The sequence below is a fragment of the Euphorbia lathyris genome, chromosome 5 (assembly GCF_963576675.1).
Source record: "Euphorbia lathyris chromosome 5, ddEupLath1.1, whole genome shotgun sequence".
Taxonomy (NCBI): Eukaryota; Viridiplantae; Streptophyta; class Magnoliopsida; order Malpighiales; family Euphorbiaceae; genus Euphorbia; species Euphorbia lathyris.
This window is the reverse complement of record NC_088914.1, coordinates 51,762,381-51,784,324: the sequence shown is the minus strand read 5'-3', so window position 1 is coordinate 51,784,324 and position 21,944 is coordinate 51,762,381.

Below are 21,944 nucleotides of genomic sequence, written 5' to 3'. Positions count from 1 at the left end.
TTATTGTAGATGATTTCTCTCGGTACACTTGGATCATCTTGCTGAGCTGCAAGGATGAAACTTTTGAGATGTTTACCTCACTGATTAAAAGGCTTGAAAATGACAAAGACCTAAAAGTAGCTCACATTAGAAGCGACAATGGTGGAGAATTAAAAAACCAACAGTTTGATGAATTCTGTGAAACCTGTGGTATTGACCACAACTTCTCTGCTCCTAGAACACCTCAACAAAATGGGGTCATTGAAAGGAAAAACAGAACTATTGTCGAAATAGCTAGGACAATGCTGAGTGAAAATAGGCTTCCAAAGTACTTCTGGAGTGAAGCTGTTCACACGGCATGTTACATACTGAATAGGGCTCTAGTTAGACCTATACTTAAGAAAACCCCATACGAACTTTGGAAAGGTCGAAAGCCCAACATTGGATACTTTCGTGCCTTTGGGTGTAAATGTTTTATACTCAATACAAAAGACAACCTTGCTAAATTTGATGTTAAAGCTGACGAGGCAATCTTTTTAGGGTACTCAACAAACAGTAAAGCATATAGAGTATTTAATAAAAGAACTCAGGTTGTAGAAGAGTCTGTACATGTTGAGTTCGATGAAACTGACCCTATAGGTAAGTCAGCTCATCCTGAAGAAGATGAACCAGGCTCAGCTTCCGCTGATCAACTAGAAGCCTCTGTCTCATCTATACAGGAGCTGACTCAAGGTAAGCAAGAAATTGAAATATCATTTGCTGACCAATCTATTCCTGTAGAGATTGTAGAAACACCTCTTCCAAACGACTCAACACTGCCCAAGGAAATAAAGATCCCAAGAGGACATACGGAACAAGCCATTCTTGATGCCGCCAACAACAAACTAATGAGCAGAGATCAACTTAGAAAATACCTCAGCAATGTTGCATTCGTATCAATACATGAGCCAAAGAACTTTGCTGATGCTGAGCAAGATGAATAATGGATCAATGCTATGCAAGAAGAGCTTGACCAATTCACCAGAAATGAGGTATGGGATTTAGTACCTAAACCTAGGAATCAAAAGCCCATAGGAACCAAATGGGTCTTTAGAAATAAGCTAGATGAGCATGGAAATGTGATTAGAAACAAAGCTCGACTTGTAGTCCAAGGCTATAGTCAGCAAGAGGGTATAGACTATGGAGAAACATTTGCTCCTGTTGCTAGATTAGAAGTTATACGTATATTGTGTGCCTATGCTAGTTACATGAATTTTAAACTATACCAAATGGATGTAAAAAGTGCGTTTCTTAATGGCTTTATAAACGAAGAGGTATATGTTAATCAACCTCCTGGATTTGAAGATCCAAAATTTCCAAATCACGTTTATAAACTCAAAAAGGCCATGTACGGCCTAAAGCAAGCTCCAAGAGCTTGGTATGAGAGGTTGACCAACTTCCTACTGACCAGGAACTATGTCAGGGGAAAAGCTGACACAACCTTGTTCATTAAGAAAAAGGGTAAACATACCCTACTTGCACAGATATATGTTGATGATATAATTTTTGGTGCTACTGACGAATCCTTGTGCAAAGAATTTAGCCAACAGATGCAAACTGAGTTCGAAATGTCCATGATGGGTGAACTCAACTTCTTCCTTGGACTTCAAATCAAGCAAGGAACGAATGGCATCTTTATAAGTCAGTCTAAATACACCAAGGAAATGTTAAAGAAATTCAGCATGGTAGATTGCAAACCAATATCAACCCCCATGGGCACTGATACGGTCCTATGCAAAGATGAGAAGAGTAAGTCAGTTGATAGTAAACTCTATCGAGGTATGATAGGTTCTTTACTCTCTCTCACTGCCAGTAGACCGGACATTCAATACTCAGTATGCTATTGTGCTAGATATCAAGCTGACCCCAGGGAATCTCATCTAACTGCTGTAACAAGAATTTTTAGATACTTGCACAGCTCAGTTGATGCAGGTCTATGGTATCCAACCTCAAATGACTTCGCACTCATTGGATATACTGATGCTGACTATGGACGAGAGAAGCTAGAACGGAAGAGTACTTCAGGAGGATGTCATTTCCTTGGAAGCTGTCTAGTATCTTGGTTCAGCAAGAAGCAAACATCCGTAGCTCTATCTACAACTGAAGCTGAGTACGTGGCTGTTGGAAGCTGTGTTGCACAAGTCCTATGGATAAAGCAATAGCTTGAGGATTACGGAGTCAAAACAAAGACAATAGAGATCAAATGCGACAATAAAAGTGCCATTGATCTATCTAAAAATCCAGTCCAACACAGCAGGATGAAGCATGTTAGCATAAGGCATCACTTCATCAGAGACCATGTACTAAAAGATGAGATCAAGCTGACCTACGTGCCAACAAATGATCAGCTTGCAGATATCTTCACAAAGCCCTTGGCACGAGAACAATTCAACACACTAAGGGAAGCAATTGGTATATCCACTCTAACTAAGTCTGTATTAAATAATTGTCATATGAGTGGAACTTTGAATAATTGTGCAAATGCCATGTTGAGTAAAATATCAACTCCTTACTACACTTGAAAATGAAAAAGCCACCCTATGATGAATTGACATATATATTGAGTGATGATACTGAGTAGGCATAAAAGCTGAGTAAACATCCTATGCTGAGTAGATAAACATATTGAGTAATCACTCTATGTTGAGTAAATACACATGCTGAGTGAGTAACGTATGTTGAGTAAATTAGTGATAGAGAAATTATCTTAGGCAATCAATATCGTGGATGCTTCGAATTCTAGCAAAACCTAGTAAAAACCCATTCGCGTAAAGAGAACCTACACGTGTAACCTCTGACACCTTGGGAAGACGCACATTAATGGCAAATCCCATGCGCCGAAGATGTCATAATTGACAGAACTTTTATCGGTTGAACGTCCCTAGGTAAAAACGGCTAGTTAATGATTAAGGACCGCCGTAAATTTATATAAAAAGTGGAAGAATCCCCACTCTTCATTCCTTACGCCTGTAATCTCCTGAAAATCAAACTTCTTTCTCTCCTAAGAACTTCAAAACCTTCAAAAATGGCTTCCGGCAAAAACAAAACCCCTAAAACTCAAACCACAGACAAACCCACTGACCACGCGGGTCCTTCGACGGAAATAGAAAGGAAAATGATCAAGGTACATTCAAAGGTCAACAAGCTGGAGGTTTTAAAATGCCGATGGTTTTCTTCAAGTTTTGTCTCATCTGAGAAACCATTCTGTGAATGGATCGAGAAGAACAAATGGAAAGGTCTCTTCTCTCTTTCAGGAACAATATATCCCAGGTTAGTACGGGAATTCTACTCGAATCTACGTGTTGATGCAGATGACTGTGACTATTTGGAGACCACTGTTAAAGGTCAGAAAATCGTTGTAACCCCTGCCTATCTAGCCACATTGCTAGATTTACCAGACGAAGGAATTCAATTTAGAACGACAAAGGAGAAAATACCAAAAGCCACAATTGAGAAGCTAAAGGGGTTCTGTAAACCCAAAGATCATAAGGGGGAAATACCCAGCACCTGTATGGGTAAAGAACAAAAGATGGTCCACTTCATGCTGACCAACTTTATCTTCCCCAAACTCAGCTCAGCTTCATCCGCATCAAACTTCGAACAGTGCTTCATCTGGCACATGTTGACCTACACTCCGTTCAATCTTCCCGTCTTTCTAGTTGGAGCGTTTCAACGAAGTGGTAAGAAACTCCGCTTGGGCTCACTCATTATAAAAATTATACAGGACAAGCAAATAGAGATGGTGAATGAAACAAGCACATTGGGAAGTGAAATCACTGCAGTCCTACTGGATGGACTATTGTATAATCAACCCTTGAAGGGATATGAAGGAGTTGGAGATGCTGAGGAAGATGAAGAAGCTGAGCAACAAGAAATTGAGCCTGAAGTTGAGCCTGCAAAAGATGTTGAGGCTCATACTGAGTCACCTGAGACAGCTCAGCCTGAGAGAAGGAAGAAGAGGAAGGCTGTAGAAACCTGCTCCAAAGACATTCATGCTGTCCCAAAGAAAGTAAGGCTTTCATCAAGAGAAAAAGCTAAAGCCGACAAGGCTAAGGAGCAAGCTGAGAAAAGAAAGATGCAAGAAGAGCCTGAGGATGAGAACGAAGAAACTCCAGAAACCCCTTTTAAGAAAAAGAAAAAGGGTAACTCTTTAAAGATAGTAGAAGCTATCCCACTAGCCTCTACTCAACCTGAAGGTCATGGAACTGACCAAGAAAAGGAAGTTGTGAAAGAGACTGAGCAACATATTGAACACCAAGAAGTTAATACTGAGCAGGAAGAATGTCCCACTATTGAAGAACCTCAGGATGATACTGAGCAGAGAAAGAAAGAAAGTAATGCCGTTGAGGGTCCTTTTGAGCAACTTGTAGAAGAGGAGACAGTTGCTACTGAGTCCAGTGAAGGTATTCGAACTGACCATTCACCGCCAAGAGCTGAGACACGGCGAAGACTTAAAAAGAAAGCACAAAAGCAAATTGATCTCATGGACGACTTTCCCATTGATGAGCCTGAAACTGACCTCTCTACAATCCAGTTCCAGTACTTCTCAAATGAAACTGAGTCACCACCAGAAGATCCAGTGGAAAAACAAGCCTCTGTTACTCAGGATGAGGAACAAGCCAAAAACCCTGCAGATCCAATCCAAGATGCTCAAGGTAGCACACTTCCTGTCTCCACTTCCCCACTTCAAGCTGAGCAGATTAACTTATCTAATCAAATTCCACCCCCAACACAACATGTTGATGATTCAGCTCAAGAAACCCATCAAAGTCCAGGTACCAATCAAGGTACTCAATCTGGCAGAGAACCAACTCCTCCACCACCATCAAACTCTGTACCAGCCTCTGAGTCCAATACTGCTAAGTTTGCATACTTGAATGCTACTGAGTCTGGCCGACGTGTCATTGCTTCTGCTCAGTCCTTGCTTCAAGACTTCAATACTACTCAAGCTGATGGTCACCAATCCACTCAAGCTGAGTCCTCTCACCTGTCTGGTATTACTCAGCTTCTAAATGAACTTCGAGGGCTTAAGGATCTGGTTAGTGTTATCACTGCGGTTCAAACTCAGCAACCTAATCAAGAGCAAATCGCAAAACTGACTGAACTGGTGCTTACAATGGCCACTCATATGAATTCGCTTGAAGGCAAAATTCACCAACTGTCAGAAACCAATCCAGGGTATGTCACTTCCACTGAGCTTCAAAGCTACTTTGTTAAGCTAGCAGCGGAACTGACCACCTCTAGAGCACCTGCCAATCCTGAATCTGTTACGTCTGCTGAATTGCAAGACTGTTTTACCAAATTGAATGCTGAGCTGACAAAATTAAGTCCACCCGGCAATGCTGAGTTTGCCACCTCTGCCGAACTTCAAAAATGTTTCACCCAACTTCATACTGAGATGACCAGTACACGTGATCTAGTATCCTCCTCTTCTTAGTGTACTATTGACCAATTGAGTGAGGCAGTAAGACTACTCAACATTGACCGAGCCCAAATGGATGTTGATCCCATCTCCAACACTGAACTCATGAGCTTTTCACAAGCTATCATGAAGGCAATGCGCATCAACAATGGCCAGCGCATGTTTTATGATTCTGCTCTGCTCAAACTGTTTCATCAAGCTTTTGGACAGATCACCAGCTCCCTCACCTGCCTGAGCAAATCTCATGAATGCCTCCTCAGTATGATCAGCAGCTCTCTTAGGGTTCCTCGGCATATCCAGGATGATAGTGTGCCAGTCATTGATGGCTTGGGTGAAAGCACTAAAAGGCTCCAGCGCTACTCTCAGTATCTCTCCTCCGCAGAACGGAATGAAACTTTCCTCTACAAACCCGATGATGGCAAAACGGGGGAGACAAGTAAAGGAGGAACTCAGCCTCAGCCTGCAGGTACTGCGTCTGGAAGCAAAGGAAAAGGCATTGCTCATATTGATCCCTCAGCTCAAAGAAAGAAGAAGTAAAGCTAGCTAGTCAGTGTCTAGAGACTTAGCTTCATATCCTGTCTCCTGTCTTTGAATACTTAGTTGTCTACTGTTTAGGTTAATATGTTTTTTGTTGTTGTTGTTTAAATTCAATATCACAAGTATCAGTCTTCTTCCTGATCTGACTAATCAAGTTTGAACAAACGAATCAAAAAGGTTAAACACATTAACATTAAAAACTGAGAGACAACATCCTTCCAAAACAGAGTCAGTACACACAGATGTCTTAAGTCTAATCAAATTAGATCTTGGAAGGTTTAGAATAAATTAAGACAAAATTGTATGCAACCCTTACGGGGGAGTCATATCAAAAATATCAATCATGGGGCAACTTATAACTGAGTTCCGTAATTATGTATTTTGCCAACATCAAAATGGGGGAGTTTGTTGAAACACCTTTCCACAAGATTTTGATTTGACAAAATCATCCATGATTAAGAGGCAATTAAATTTAGATGCTTTGATTTAATTGTACTAATATGTTTGTTAAATATTGAGTGCAAAAATATATAAAGTTAAGACAGGACAAAAGTCAGCATAAACGAAGCTGAGTAGAACGGAACTCAGCATGACAGAATAGAAGCTGAGTGGAGTTAAAATTCAGAAGCAAAACGAAGCTGACTAAAGTTGAAGACTTATTCAGGAGCGGTTAAACAGAACGGAGCTGACCTTGAAGGAACTCAGCATGAACGTTGAACATTCGAAAAGAACAAACGAAGTTGAGTAACGGTCAGGATAGCATGGAGGATCCGTTCACTAAAAGACAAAGTCTGCCAATCTTCTGCACCAATAATTGGAACCTCGAAGACACCTAAAAGACTAATTCCAAGAGTCATGGGACGTTGGATTATTGGAAACAGACAACTGGCACAAACAGACAAACCAGACGCTAGAAGACAAACCTGACGCCTGAAGAAAACAGAGAAAGGGAATGGAGGTGCAGTCTGAAGCTTTCCAGAAATTGTTCCCCAAAAGAGCTGTTTTGATGTTAACGGTTAGGACATTTCAAAACGATCAAATCTACAGATTTCCTTCTATAAAAGGACAATCGAAAAACTTGGATATATACTGAAGTATCGAAAGAAAAATACAAGAGAGAAAGTTTCAAAAGCACTCAAATACAAAAAGAATCTTACACCGACTTTTCTATTCTATGTGTAAATGCTAGATTGATTTGTAATCATCTAAAGTGTTCTTTAGTTAAAAAAGAACAAGTCTGTGATCAATAGGAATATTGAGAGTGTAAAGCTGAGTGCTTGGTTGTAAGCATTTCAGTGGTAGAGAAATCTATGTGCTGGGTTGTAGCACTTAGTAGGAGTTGAGTAGACGAATAGAGGAAGGTACTCTTGCATATTCAACCGCCTTGTAATTGGTTTGTGCTCTACCTTTAAAGAGCTCAGTATTGGATTCAAAAAGCCTGGAGGACTCTGGGGACTGCACGTAGGCAGAGAGGCCGAACCAGGATAAGTGATACTGAGTAATTTCTAAACTCTCTCTTATAACTGCATGTGTTGTTTGCTTTATTTATTCAGCATATAAATTACCTAAGCTGATCCTGAGTAAGTAAGTGGCGCTGAGTTAGAAGCTGACCTCCAAGAGTGTCAATTCCTAACTATCAAGGAAACAACTTTAGTCAACATCTGACTAAAGCTGTCCTGTGATATATCTCACCAAGCTGACCAAAGGCTGAGTTAATAAACTCTCAAAAATAACTTCCAGTCAGCTTAATTAAAACGCGAAAAAGTTATATTAGTTCCTAACCCCCCCCCCCCCCCTTGGAACTAATTACCAGGGACCAACATTAGCCACTAGAGAGAAGGTGTCAGAATAATCAACTCTATAAGTATGACCATAGCCCTTTATAACCAGTCAAACCTTTAAATGAGAAATAGAACCATCAGAATTGACTTTCACAGCAAACACCCAACGACATCCAACATATTTATTGCTAACAGGTAAATTTACCAAATCCCAAGTATCATTAGCATCCAAAGCATTCATTTCATCTACCATGGCGTTGCGCTAGCCCGAATGGGATAACGCCTCCGAGACAGATTTTGGAATAATAGTAGAATCAAGTGAAGCAATAAAAGACTGTGAAGGAGGAGATAAGTGCTCATAGGAAACAAAAGCTGAAATAGGATAGCAGCAAGATCTTTTACCTTTACGAAGGGCAATGAGAAGGTCATCAACTGCCTCGGTTGACTCAGAATGAGGATCTGAAGGTGAAGCAGAAATTTCTACTGGATCGAAAGCAGGAGGTCTTTAACATCGTGAATATACTTAAGTAATAGGTGGCTTAGAGGGTTGGGGAGTCGAGACTGGGTGAATGTGATAGACTAACACTTCATCAATAGCATTATCGCTGATGGATATATCAGAAGACATGGGAAAGAACATAAGATATTCCATAAACATGACATCAGAAGACAATTAAGAGATGGAGAAAAAAATTATACCCTTTTTGAAGTCGAGAGTGTCCAAGGAAGACACATTTAAGGGCTTTTGGATCTATTTTAGTAACTTGTGGACGAACATCCCAAACAAAGCAAGTACTCCCAAAAATACAAGGTGACACAGGAAATAAGGGTTTGTGAAGAAATAGGATACAGTAAGGAGTCTCACCATTTAACATGGAAGAAGGCATACGGTTGGCATGCTGTAGAGGCAACATCAAAAGTGTTTAGGAACACGTGTTTGAAACAAAAGAGCTCTTGTAGTTTTAAGAAGATGACGATTCTTGCATTCAGCAACACCATTTTGGGATGGTGTATCAACACAATAAGATTGATGAAGGATAGCATTTTGGATCATGAAAGTTTGAAATGGTCCATAAAAGTATTCCTTAGCATTGTCACTTCGTAGTGTATGAACCGAAAAATTAAATTGTGTTTTAATCTCAACACAAAAAGCAGTAAAATGAGTAAATAATTTAGAACGATTTTTCTTTAAATATAACCAAGTGGTTCGAGAATAATCATCAACAGAAGTAACAAAATATATGAAACCCAGTTTTGATAGAACTGAATAAGGACCCCAAACATCAGAATGAACTAATTCAAATAAAAAGGTTGATCTTTTATTAACTCGTGAAGGGGAAGACAGACAGTGATGTTTAGCAAACTGACACGACTCATAATCTAAGTTAGACAAATTCTAAAACTGAGGGCATAACTTCTTCAACAGTGGTAGAGAAGGATGTCCCAACCGATAATGTTCATCAAAAGGTGTGGATAAACTAGAGCAGGCAACATGTCTTCTAACAATTGTATCCAATATGTAGAGACCGTTAGATACCCGTCCACTACCAATAATCTGCTTCATTGTAAGATCCTGAAACAAGCAATGATTAGGAAAGAATGAGATCCAACAATTAAGTGAACGGGTAAGCTTACTCACAGAAATAAGATTGAATGCAAATCTCGGTACATTAAAAACAGATGAAAAGGGCAAGGAAGAATTTCGGTTTAATAGTGCCAGAACCAATAACAGAAGAATGTGTACCATCAATGACAGTAACATGTGAAGGAAAAGTGTTATTATGAGAGGTGAACAATTTAGAATTACCTCTTATATGGTCTATTGCACCAGAATCAATGTCCCACTTTGAAGACGATGAAATGAGGCACTTATTGGAATTACCTGAATTAGCAATGACAGTGATAAATGAAGCAGAAGGTTGGGAAGCTAATGATTTTTGATACTTAGCATATTCATCTATAGTAAGGGTGTAAGTCAGCCTAGAGGATGTAGCATCACTAGTGACAATCTGAGCAGACCAATTCCTTTGCGCCTTTGCCTTGAGTATCAGACAAGTACGCTTGGTATGCCCCAGCTCATGACAGTAGTAACACTCAAAGACTCTGTTTCCTTTTATTGGACCTTTGGTGTATTGAGTACCACCCTTAGTCGGACCCTTATAAGAGCGGTTAGATGAAGGCTTATGATTGACGAGAGCACTGGAAGCAGGAACAACATGAGTGGTTGAAAGAACCACCCCACTTTGCAAAACACGGCTAAGAGCTTCTTTAGGATCAGGAATGGTGGCACTAGAAAGAATTTGAGAAGTGACACCTTCAAACTCAGAGCCAAGTCCACGTAGATAGTGAAGAACAAACATCTATTCCCATTGAGCTTGCAACACTTTGATATCAGTAGTCAAAGGCAGCAATTCATTCAGCTGTTCAAAAATTTGCCTCAACTGCATATAGTAATCCTGAGCAGATTGACTTTGATGATCAGTGGAATAGAAGGACTTATAAGTATCATATAAGCGAGATACATTATCCTTGCCAACATATAAATATTGTAAGTAGTCCATAAGTTGTTTGGCATACTCACAATCATGAACCATTCCAACAATAGAAGTATACATAAAGTTCTTGATGCCCAGAAACAGACAAGCATCAATTGTCATCCAATCCTCATTATTCGTCTTTGGATCATCAGTTAAGTGGTGCGTCTTCCGGATACTACGCAAATATATTTTGATTGTTTTAGACCAATCTATATAGTTGGACCCAATCAGTTTATGATTGGTAATCTTAGGGGATACCGTCATAATTCCACTGACCACATTTCTGCTAGCTTCAACTTGATACCTTTCTTTTCTTGAGCCATATTGGTAAAGAAGAGCCACAACACAACAAGTATAATAGGTTTAGTAAAGAGATAGTAATAAACCTCCATAGAGAAGGGAAAAAAAGGAGTTACTGGAATTAGAAATAAAGTTGATAGACAGGTCATAAAACTCAAGACGAAGCCGACGGTGGTGACCGGAGTCGGAGAGGTGGTCGAACGCACCGCCACGAGCCAACGCATGGAGGAGGAGTCATTGAAGACAGGTGGCGTGTGCGGTGCACTCGACGGTCGAAATGTGACCGGACCACCGCATAATGGCCGGTCGGAGCCTGGGCAAGAGTGTGGGCAGGGCGGTGAGATGTCGGTGGCCGGAGGTCGAAAAACACGAAAAAGGGTGGAACCCTAGGTCTGTCTGCACACTTGGGCAAACACTACACACTGAGGAAGCTTTGATACCATGTTACTTGATATAAAGGATTGGGGGAAAACTCAATAATTAGATTATGCTCAATATGATAGGTATATATACATAGGGACACTTACTTGGAATAAATGCTAACCAATACCTATACTAATAAATACTTACAGTTGTACACCTCAAGCTATGTAATGTATATACATTACAAAGATGAAGAAATAAAGTGTCTTAGGATACAACCAATTCAGAATTTATAAAAAGATCTATAAAAGTAAACCGAAATAAGAGGGTAAAAACCCCTTTCGAAACCTGTCGACTAGGCGGTCGTCTTTCTGAACTTGACGTGGATGAGAACTTGAGAGTCTGGTGGATGGAGCTTTTTCTGGAGTTAACGGGAGGATGAAAAAAAATGAATTCTCAAGGTGGAAGAAATTTATAAATAATTCTGAGTGCACAATAATGAAATCTGAAAATAATTGACGAGTTACAATCCAAGAACCTCGAAAATGGATGATTACGAGTCAGAGAAATTAGACGAGGTACATTTTTCGTGAAAATATATGTTATTTTCCCTAAGCGGCTATAAAAAAACGCTTGGCCAATGGCCATGCGGTTTCCCTGATCACTTGGCCTTTGGCCAGGCGGTTTGCGTGACCACGTAGCCATAGTCAGACGATTTCTGTGACCGTCTAGGGGAAACAATGTATATTTTCACGAAAAATATACCTCGTCCAATTTCTCGGACTCATAATCATCCATTTTCGGGATTCTGGTGTTGTAACTCATCAATTATTTTCAGAATTTCAGTTTTGATCGGAAGAGAGAAATCATTCATAGTTTTTGAAAAAAATATGAAAAGGGCAAAATTGTCCAATAAGAGGCGCTAACTAATAATTTGGGATGGTAAATAGCAACACCCTTTATTTTGGTAAATAAATTTATTAATTTTAGATATAGACTAAGCTTAAAATAATATATGAAATATTAATTTATTAAAAATAATAAAATAATTGACAAAAGTTAGAAATATTTAGCAAAATGCTAAAAAAAGTAATTAAAAAAATAAAATTAATAAAAGATAAATTAATATTCACCGTAAAAAAAGGTTAATAGGACCGAACCGAATCATTCAAGCTAGTTGGATTGGATTCGTGCTAATAGTTAGATTGCTAAATACCGCACCTAATTTACTTTTCACCGCCCCTTCTTTTACTATTTCGCTTTTCTCATTGATTTCCTATTAAAACTCAAAATCCTTTCTTTCTCTTCCAAGCCAAAAAACCCGACTTTGACGAAAATAGACCCGAATATTTTCAAAGACCATGATTTCGAACACGATGTATTATTACGATCTAAATTTAATTTAAATTATCGTTTTTTATTTTTTTTTAAATTTTGGCATGAACGGGCGGCGCATGCTACCCGTTCCGTAAGCTGAACGAATGAACCACCCGTTCGGTCCGTTCCAGTCATAGGCCGGGCAGTGTGAGCTGCCCGTTCCTACCTACAGTGGAACGGGCGGAACGGGCAGGCTGCCCGTTTAGGTTATTAAAGGCCTGTTTTTTAATTTTTAACGGGTAGCCTGCCCGTTTAGCCTATAAAAGGTCCGAACAAGCTCGAAATTTTAATTTTTAACAGGCAGGCTGCCCAAACAAGCCCTGAATTTTTATTTTTTGATTTTTGCACGTATTGTTAATACCTATTATGCACCCGAATTTTAATGTTTAAATTTTTGCACGCATTGTTAATACCTATTATGTATTTTTTATATATTCAGGAACCGTTAGAAGATTGGCAACCCGACGACATTGATTACATTTCCTGTTTCATAACGGACACCGTTTTCCCTTCGTTTGAAGATGCTGTTGATTGGGCAAAACATGTAGCTATTCGAAATGGGTTTGAGATTATAATATCTTCGCATAAACATGGGGGAAAGTGTTAAGCCCAAAATATACCTAAAATATCATTAATATTTACGTCAGTTTTATCATGAAATTGTGCTAATTATATCTATTTAGAGTACTTTTACGTCCGAATATGTTTCTTTGATGCAAGGTACTCAATTATTTGGTAAAATCCAAATAGGAGCTAAAACGGAACAAAAACGAGAGGAAAATCATAGTTTCGAGCTAAAAGTACATGTAACTTAGAAGACCGATACGAGGAGATGGGAAACAGTCGAGGACCGGGCACAAACACCCGTGTCGTGACTGAGATTCCTATATATCGGTCGCGACACGCCTACTTTAGACAAGAAAATTCACTTTCGTTCAAGCCCCAGGTCGCGATTAAGATTTTAGAATCTCGGTAGCAACAACAACAACTTCAGCACATATTTTACATGTGTTAATTTCCAAACGACGCGTTCTTTCATCCGGATAGAGGCGACTCTTCACCAACGGATACGACCCTTAAAACACACCTCTTGGAATATTATAAATAGATGAAGAAGTTCATATTTTAAGATTGAGTTGGTTAATGAGAGTTTAGAGAGCAGATGTTATGTTGAATCTCTGACTCAGAAAAGAGTCAGAGATTAGTTTACATTTTTGTAAAAGCAATCTTGATGTACACAAATTGTTCTTAGATTAATTACAAACACAGTAGCGATTAAGTTTAGATTAAGAATTGTTCGAAGACAAGTTTTCATTCTGGTAGAAGACGAACCATCTCTATTCCGAAGATTCAACGAGAATAACTAACAGTGGAAGCGACCCTAGAGTCTGACAAACTCCAACGAAGTTTGAGGAAAGGATTGACAACCCGGAACTCAAATTAATTAGAATGCTCTCCATGTTTACTTTACTTTGTTAACTTGTTATGATTCACAAATTCTATAATAAAACGTTTACACAATTCAATATATATTTCTGTAGTTACTTTGATGTTACCTTCGAAGTAAGGTTCTGGTGTTTCCATTAAAACGTATTTAATTTCACATAATTACAAGGAAAATTAGTTGAACACTTGAAAGAATTAGTGTTTACGGAAGATGTGATCGTTAGGTCGGTTTATCGGGAATAAATACCAATTTGATTAAGGTAGAAATCTACTCCGAACCAGAGAGAATATGCTTTGAACCGTAGAAATCTCTCTGGTTCGGAGTAGATTTCTACGGTTCAAAGCCTATTAATTGAAGGAATTTACGATTTATTACATGCTTATAATCTTTTCAAAGTTTAAGTTGTTATCTTTGCTTAATGCAAATGAGTTTAACGCTTTTCTTACTTTAAACGCTAAAGTTTCTGTCTTGTAATCCAATCTCGAAACAGAATTGTTTTCTAAATTTCTAACATAAATTTCTCATCTGATTCTGATTAATTCAATTCAATTAAATCCAATTCAATTAAATGATTTTCCACATTTATAAACCTAAAACGTGAATCAAATTGAATTAAAATAAGTTTTCATTAAAAAAAGTTCCCTGTGGGATCGATATTTTATTACTACAAGCGAAACCGTGCACTTGCGGAAATCGCTGAACAAAAAGCAAAAGCTATTGAGATGTTCATGGGGTGAACGCTATAGAGGGAGAACAGATGAAGCAAGGTTAATAAGAAAAAGTAAAACTAAAGCGTGCAGATGTAAATTTCAGATTAAAGCCTATCAACATTCAGACCTTTCTGGTTGGGGTGATACAAACTAAGGCTGGATTAACTGGTCAGCACAATTATACGTTACGTGTGTATCTAGAGGGAAGTCGGTAGATGAGCGGACTCAATATCGCATCTAAATTAATTGTGCGTGATATGAGTTCGGCTCAAGCAAAGCCCTATGCTATTTTAGCAGCCGTTAAAGAAAAGCATCCCGAAGACAACCCAACAATTAAACACGTCTACAATTATAGGGATAAGATGAGGAAGGATGGGTTCGAAGGTAGAGACATGGCTAGTCAGTTCTATCATATTGCTCTTCAGAACAAGTATGTTCATTATACGCTAGCCGATCCTCATTCTGGCGTGATAACGCATGTGTTTATGGCACATCCAGAATCAGTAGATTTATTCAGGACCTATTACTAGTACATTCGCATTGATTCAACTTACAAAACCAACAAGTACAAAATGCCATTTGTTGAAATTGTTGGGATGACGCCATGCAATAAAAACTTTAAGATCGCGTATGCCATCATTAAAGATGAGACTGAAGGGAGCTATCAGGCCGAGTCATCCCAAACAACTCCATCACACAAGACTGAAGCTCATCCGTACCCGCCTCAGCAGTCACCATAGCCCCATCTACAGGGATGCGCAAAATCTGCCATACATCATGCAACCGAATGCTCATCTCACCAAACGGCATGTGGAATGATGACGTGTCTGGCTGCCACCGCTCCATAAAAGCCGCAATCAGAGGCGCATCGATGTGAGCATACATGATACCTGGTAGATGGGACAACCTAGATGACTCTATACGTGACTGGATCTCCCTAGAAGCACCATTGTACCATACACACAGCTTCCCACAATAGACTGAGCGTGTTTGACACCTGAGGATGCCCCTATCCTGCCCGCTCAAGATAGCATAGGCAATATGTCCCAGAAAGCTCGGGATCACAAGACCATCAGATGGACCCCCGGGAACCGGGGTCTTCACGATCTAGTCATCCTCTCCAGCATTCCTCGAGCGCTTGCTGCTACCTGAAATTACAGTAAACTCATTTTAGAATATTCGTATATTTTCTACTAATCACGAATAAATCACATAATAATAACTAAATTTAAAATTCTCACCCGAAGACGATCCTGCTGCAGCAGCAAAACGTCCGTCTCGACCCCTCGTCACTGTCCCAGGAGGTACTGGGACAGAATAAGCACTTTGAGGAGGCATAGACTCATCTCCGTCCATCTCCACATCATCCGCCATCTCCTGACGTCTAACACGCTCGTCGTGTGCAGTCTGTGCCCTCTAGGCGTCCGCCATCATTCTCTGCTCCGTCCGTAGCCTTCGGGCAGAGACAGTAACAACATGTGAGGATGTATGCCTGTGTCCAGAACGCGCCTCAGCAATATCAGCCTGTAAAAAAAAATAAAATATGCAAGCAAATAAAACATTTTTTTATTTATTATACTCAATTTCTCGTTTTTTTAATATTTCGGGCCTGCCACCGGGCGACCCGAATTAATTTTTTTTTGAAAAAATATTAATTCGGGTCCGTTTTTGGCCTAAACGGATGTCCAGTCCGTTTGGCCGCTGAGCCAAACGCCCGGCTCCACCGTTCCACCTAATGGTGGAACGGGTGCGCCATGCGTTCCACCTTACGGTGGAACGCATGGCCCGACCGTTGCCACCATGGGCGGAACAGACAGTCCGTTCCACCCACGGTGGCAACAGCATGGGGCACCCGTTTACCCCAAAAAATTCGAGTTCCGCCTCCGATTTCGGAGGCGGAACTCGTGATTTCGTTCAGTTCTTTTTAAAAAAACTTACTAGACCTTTCATGAAGCGTTTTCCCTTTCATTCCTTTGGTGACATGTCGTTTTAGGTCGTGTTTTTTTCAAATCTTAAAAAGCTAGAGAGGATTTGAGAGTTTTTGATTTTTTGTTTGAAATTGTGAAGAGGGCATAAATGTCAATAAGGGGGCGGTGAAAAGTATAATAGGGGCGGTAAATAGCAATTCACTTTTTAGGGTATCTGAATTAGAGATGACAACAGGTAGGGTACCCGCGGGTAGTGCCAATCCCAAATCCTTACCCGTTTATTTTTTAATTACACGTACCCTTCCCATTACCCTAACAGGTATATGTTTTGCATCCCATACCCGTCCCATTTAATTCACGGGTACCCACAGGTACTCTTACCCGTTAAAAATCAATAAATAAATATAAATTTAATAAATCATCCATCTAGAAATTGAACAAATTAAACCTTAATCAATAAAAATAAAGTAGCTTCATGGTATCAATTAATGGTCGAAAAATAAAAAGTTGGTGTTCAAATCTCACATCTTACATCTAAAATGCAATAATATTTTTTAGGGTAATGCTATTTACCGCAATATTTTTTACGACTACCGCCATATTTTGACAATTATGCCCTCCTCATAATTTAAACTCAAAACCCCAAAAAACAATTTCCTCTCTTTCTCTCCCAAGCCTAAAAATTCTAATTGGACGAAAATGGACCCAAGCATTCCCGAAGACCATGATTTCGTACACGAGGTAATCCTACTATATAAATTTAAATTTAAATTTTGTTTTTCGATTTTTTTTTTATGTTTTGGCCTAAACGGACGGCCGATGCTGCTCGGCCGCACGGTCAAACGAACGAACTGCCCGTTCGTCCGTGCGGACGAGCGGCATGCGCCGCTCGTTCGGCCTACGGAACGAGCGGCATGCGCCGTTCGTTCCGCCAGCCGAACGAGCAGCACGCGCTGACCGTTCGGCCTGCGGAACGAGCAGCGCATGCCGCTCGTTCGGTCGTAGGCCGAAGTGGCGTGGCCTGCCCGTTCCCACGTACGGTGGAACGGGCAGGCTGCCCATTTAGGCAAAAATATCCCAATTTTTGCCATTTTAACCGGGCTTGCTGTCCATTTAGCCTATACGAGGCCCGAACAAGCTCGGAATTATAATTTTTAACCCGACTAAGTCCTAAATTTATATTTTTATATTTTTAAATGTATTATTAATACCTACTATGTAACCGAATGTCATTTTTCAACATTTTTTTACATATTGTTAATACATATTATGCATTTTTTATATATTAAGGAACCGTTAGAAGATTGGCAACCGGATGGTATTGATTACAGTTCTCGTTTTATAACGGACACTGTTTTTGCTTCGTGTGAAGATGCTGTTAGTTGGGAAAAACAGGTAGCTATTCGAATTGGGTTTAAGATTACAATATCTTCGCATAAAAATGGTGGAAAGCAAAAGCAATTGAGATGTTCACGGGGTGAACGCTATAGAGGGAAACAAGATGACGCAGGGTTAATACGAAAAACGAAAACTAAAGCGTGCAGGTGTAAATTTGAGATCAAAGCCTATCAACGGTCAGACCTTACTGGTTGGAGTATAAAGGCTAAGGCTGGATTAACTGGTCAGCACAATCATTCGTTACGTGTGTATCCAGAGGGAAGTCGGCAGATGAGCGGACTCAGTATCGCATCTAAATTAATCGTTCGTGATATGAGTTCGGCTCAAGCGAAGCCTTGTGCTATTTTAGCAGCCGTTAAAGAAAAGCATCCTGAAGACCACCCAACAATTAAACACGTCTACAACTATAGAGATAAGATGAGGAATGATGGGTTTGAAGGTAGAGACTTGGCTAGTCAGTTCTATCATATCGCTCTCGAGAACAAGTATGCTCTTTATACGCAAACTGAGGGTGATTCCAGCGTCATTACACATGTGTTTATGGCACATCCAGAATTAGTAGATTTATTCAGGACTTATCACTGGTACATTGGCATTGATTCCACATACAAAACCAACAAGTACAAAATGCCATTTGTTGAAATTGTTGGGATGACGCCTTGCAATAACAATTTCAAGATCGCATATGCCATCATTAAAGATGAGACTGAAGGAAGTTACCGTTGGGTCCTGCAGCGGCTGAGGGTTTTGATTGGGTTTGATCTCAACCCGACTGTTATCGTCAGTGATAGGGAGTTGGGGTTGTTGAAACCGATTCTGGATGTATTCCCACATACAGCACATTTGCTATACACTTGGCATATAAACAAGGATGTAGAAGATCGGACGTACAGAATCATGGGAGACAAATCAATTGCCGGTAAATTCAAGAATGGAAAATGGAGAACATTAATTGAATCTTTATCCATTGTGGAGTACGAGGAAAATCTGGGCAAGATGCAGGATTCGATGAGCAGGTACAAAACTCTTATCTCGTACGTTGAGGAGACGTGGTTGGTGCATAAAGAGAAGTTTGTTGTTGCATGGACGAAAAATTTCTTACATTTTGGCAACACAACCACTTGTCGTGTGGAGAGCGAACATGCGAGTCTAAAGCAATGGCTTAATACATCCACAGGATCGCTGGACACGGTATGGCAAAAGGTTCATAAACAGATAGAAGCCTAGGCATCTCATATTAGGTATTTTTCAATAAGTTCTATTGGAAGATGTTTGTATTTTTATCATGTATTTGTAAATCTCAGTCAACTGATAGTATGTTTATGTTCTTATTAGGTACATGCTTGAGCAGTCCAGGCTTCATAAAGGAGTCTCTTACTCCGGATTCCCCTTTAACCACCTGGTATGCAAAGTCTCACACTACTGCATGCAACTGATCAATGTTGAGTTAGCTCGCATGAGAAGTTTGAGCCATGAAGTGAATGCACGTTGCGGATGTGTATTGAGAACCTCTCATCAGATACCATGTGCATGCGAGATCAAACAAGCTTATGAGTCCGGCGATATTATAAGTGTTGAGAGGGTTCATGTGTTCTGGAGAACAGTTTTGATTAATTATGGCCAGACTCATGAAACTGAAGGGTGTCATGATCAGACAGAAGATGAGAGATATTTTAAATCCTTAGTTGACCAGGTATCTAAAGGTGGCCCAGCCTTGCTGCGAAACATTTCAATACTTATACATGATCAACTACACCCTGATCAAGCACATTACACCGAACCTGATGTGAAAATTAACGTTCGAGGACGACCGAAGTCGGGTAAATCTACAAAACGTATGCCTAGTGCCTGGGAGTACAACGAACCTCGGCGTGGACGTGCTCGTTCTAGTAGTTCGTCTAAGAGCCGTGGTAGAAGTGGTAGGAAAAGCTCTTCATCATCTGTTCATAATTTTGCATCCTCGGGTAATACAACTTTGCAATATCTAATTCATTTACACTTAACATAAGTTATGTGCGGTTTACAATATCTTATTTTGATTCAATGCAGATGGAAATACGTATGAAGTTAATGATTTCGTGCATTCTGACAAAGTAGTTGGGATTATTAAGCCGTATGTTGAAACATATTGCGACGTAGTCGGTGATGGAAATTGTGGCTTCCGTGTTGTTTCTTCATACATTTTTTTCACCGAAGAGAATTGGCAATCAGTTAGGCATCACATGAGGAATGAAGTAATTGCTAACCGTTATCGGTATGAATCTGTGTTAATTGATGGTGTTGATGCAGCAATTAATAGAATCACTTGGGACGGTGGAGCATGTTCGCCGGAGCATTGGATGCTCGCTTATGATGACATGTTTGTGATTGCTACATTATACAATGCTGCTGTAATGTTTTTCGGATACCTGGATGGAAATAACTCTACTTTTTGTGGTACTATTTTACCATTGTATGCCCCTTCCACTGCTACAAGACCAGAACGAGAGATCTGCATAGCTCATTTGGGTCCGCACTGTCGCCACTATATTCGTTTAAATTTATCTCCTAATTTAAACGATGTCCAAAGATCCTCCACCATATCCCCAGGCACTTCTACCCGATACTTCAAGGTGGACCAAGGACGTACGGCCTTCAACGGCCTCAAGATCGGTCGGGGTATGGTCTGCACGTAACCTAGCTGGCGAAGGCATCTCCCCGGCATGTACGGCTCAATCACATCCCTGTAACGTATCCATCCGGCGTATATCGTCCTAGGGGTATGCGTAATGACATCAGGACCATACGGCATCCACATCACCTACAGACGTATACAACAACATTAATATGCAAATAATACAAGTAAATGAATTTGGATTTTATAATTAAATTGAAATTGCACCTCATCAGCAGTCAATATATCAAGCCGGACACGATATGATTTCAGTCGATCCCCACTCTTCTCCAACGGTATAGATGGCCACATGCAAGCCCTCGGCATCGCTAGATCCAATGTGACTCCCTCTCGCTGAGGCCTGAAGCACGGAAAGTACTCATAAATCCATGCCTGAAGCAGTGTCAGACAACCCGTGATCTGCCCGCAGTCTCCTCTACTAGCAATACCTAGATGACGGTATAGATATGCTAGTGCAGCTGAGCCCCGTGAGAGTCCAATGGCTCCAGATACAGAGTCCTGTACCTCCAACAGACAAGAAGGTCGAATGCGGTCTCCACTCTTGTCCACGAACAATGTGCAACCGAGCATCAGAAACGTCCAAGCAGTAGCCTGTGCATCAGCAATCCGATCTCCTTGACAATAATCCGGGACGGAAGCCACTCGTATACCGCCATTAAAGTAGTGACCCTTCTGCAACTCCTCCCGAGTCATACCAAACAACTCCATCACACAAGACTGAAGCTCCTCAACACTCGCATCAGCAGTCACCATAGCCCCATCGATGGGGATGCGCAAAATCTGCCACACATCATGCAACATAATGCTCATCTCACCAAACGACATGTGAAATGATGACGTGTCTGGCTGCCATCGCTCTACAAAAGCCGCAATTAGGGGCGCATCGATGTGGCCATACATGATATTGGGTAAATGAGACAATCCAGTTGACTCTATACGCTTCTGGATCTGCTGAGAAGCCCCACCGTACCATACACACAGCTTCCCACAGTATAATGATCGTGTCTGACACCTGAGGAGGCCCCTATCCTGTCCGCTCCAGATAGCAGTGGCAATATGTCCTAGAAAGCTCGGGATCACAAGACCATCATATGGACCCCCAGAAACCGGGCTCTTCACGATCCAGTCATCCTCTACATCACTCTTCGAGCGCTTGCTACTACCTGAAATTACAGTAAACTCATTTATTATATTCGTATATTTTATAATAATCACGAATAAATAACATAATAATAATTAAATTTAAATTTCTCACCCGAAGACGACCCTGCTGTAGAAGCAAAACATCCGCCAGGACCCCTCGGTATGGTCTTAGTAGGTACTCGCACAGAGGATGAACTCTGAGGAGGCATAGAGTCATCTCCGTCCATCTCTACAGCATCCGTCATCTCATCCGGCTGTGCCCTCTGAGCATCCCTCATCAATATCTGTTCTTCCCGGTCCCTCCGGGCA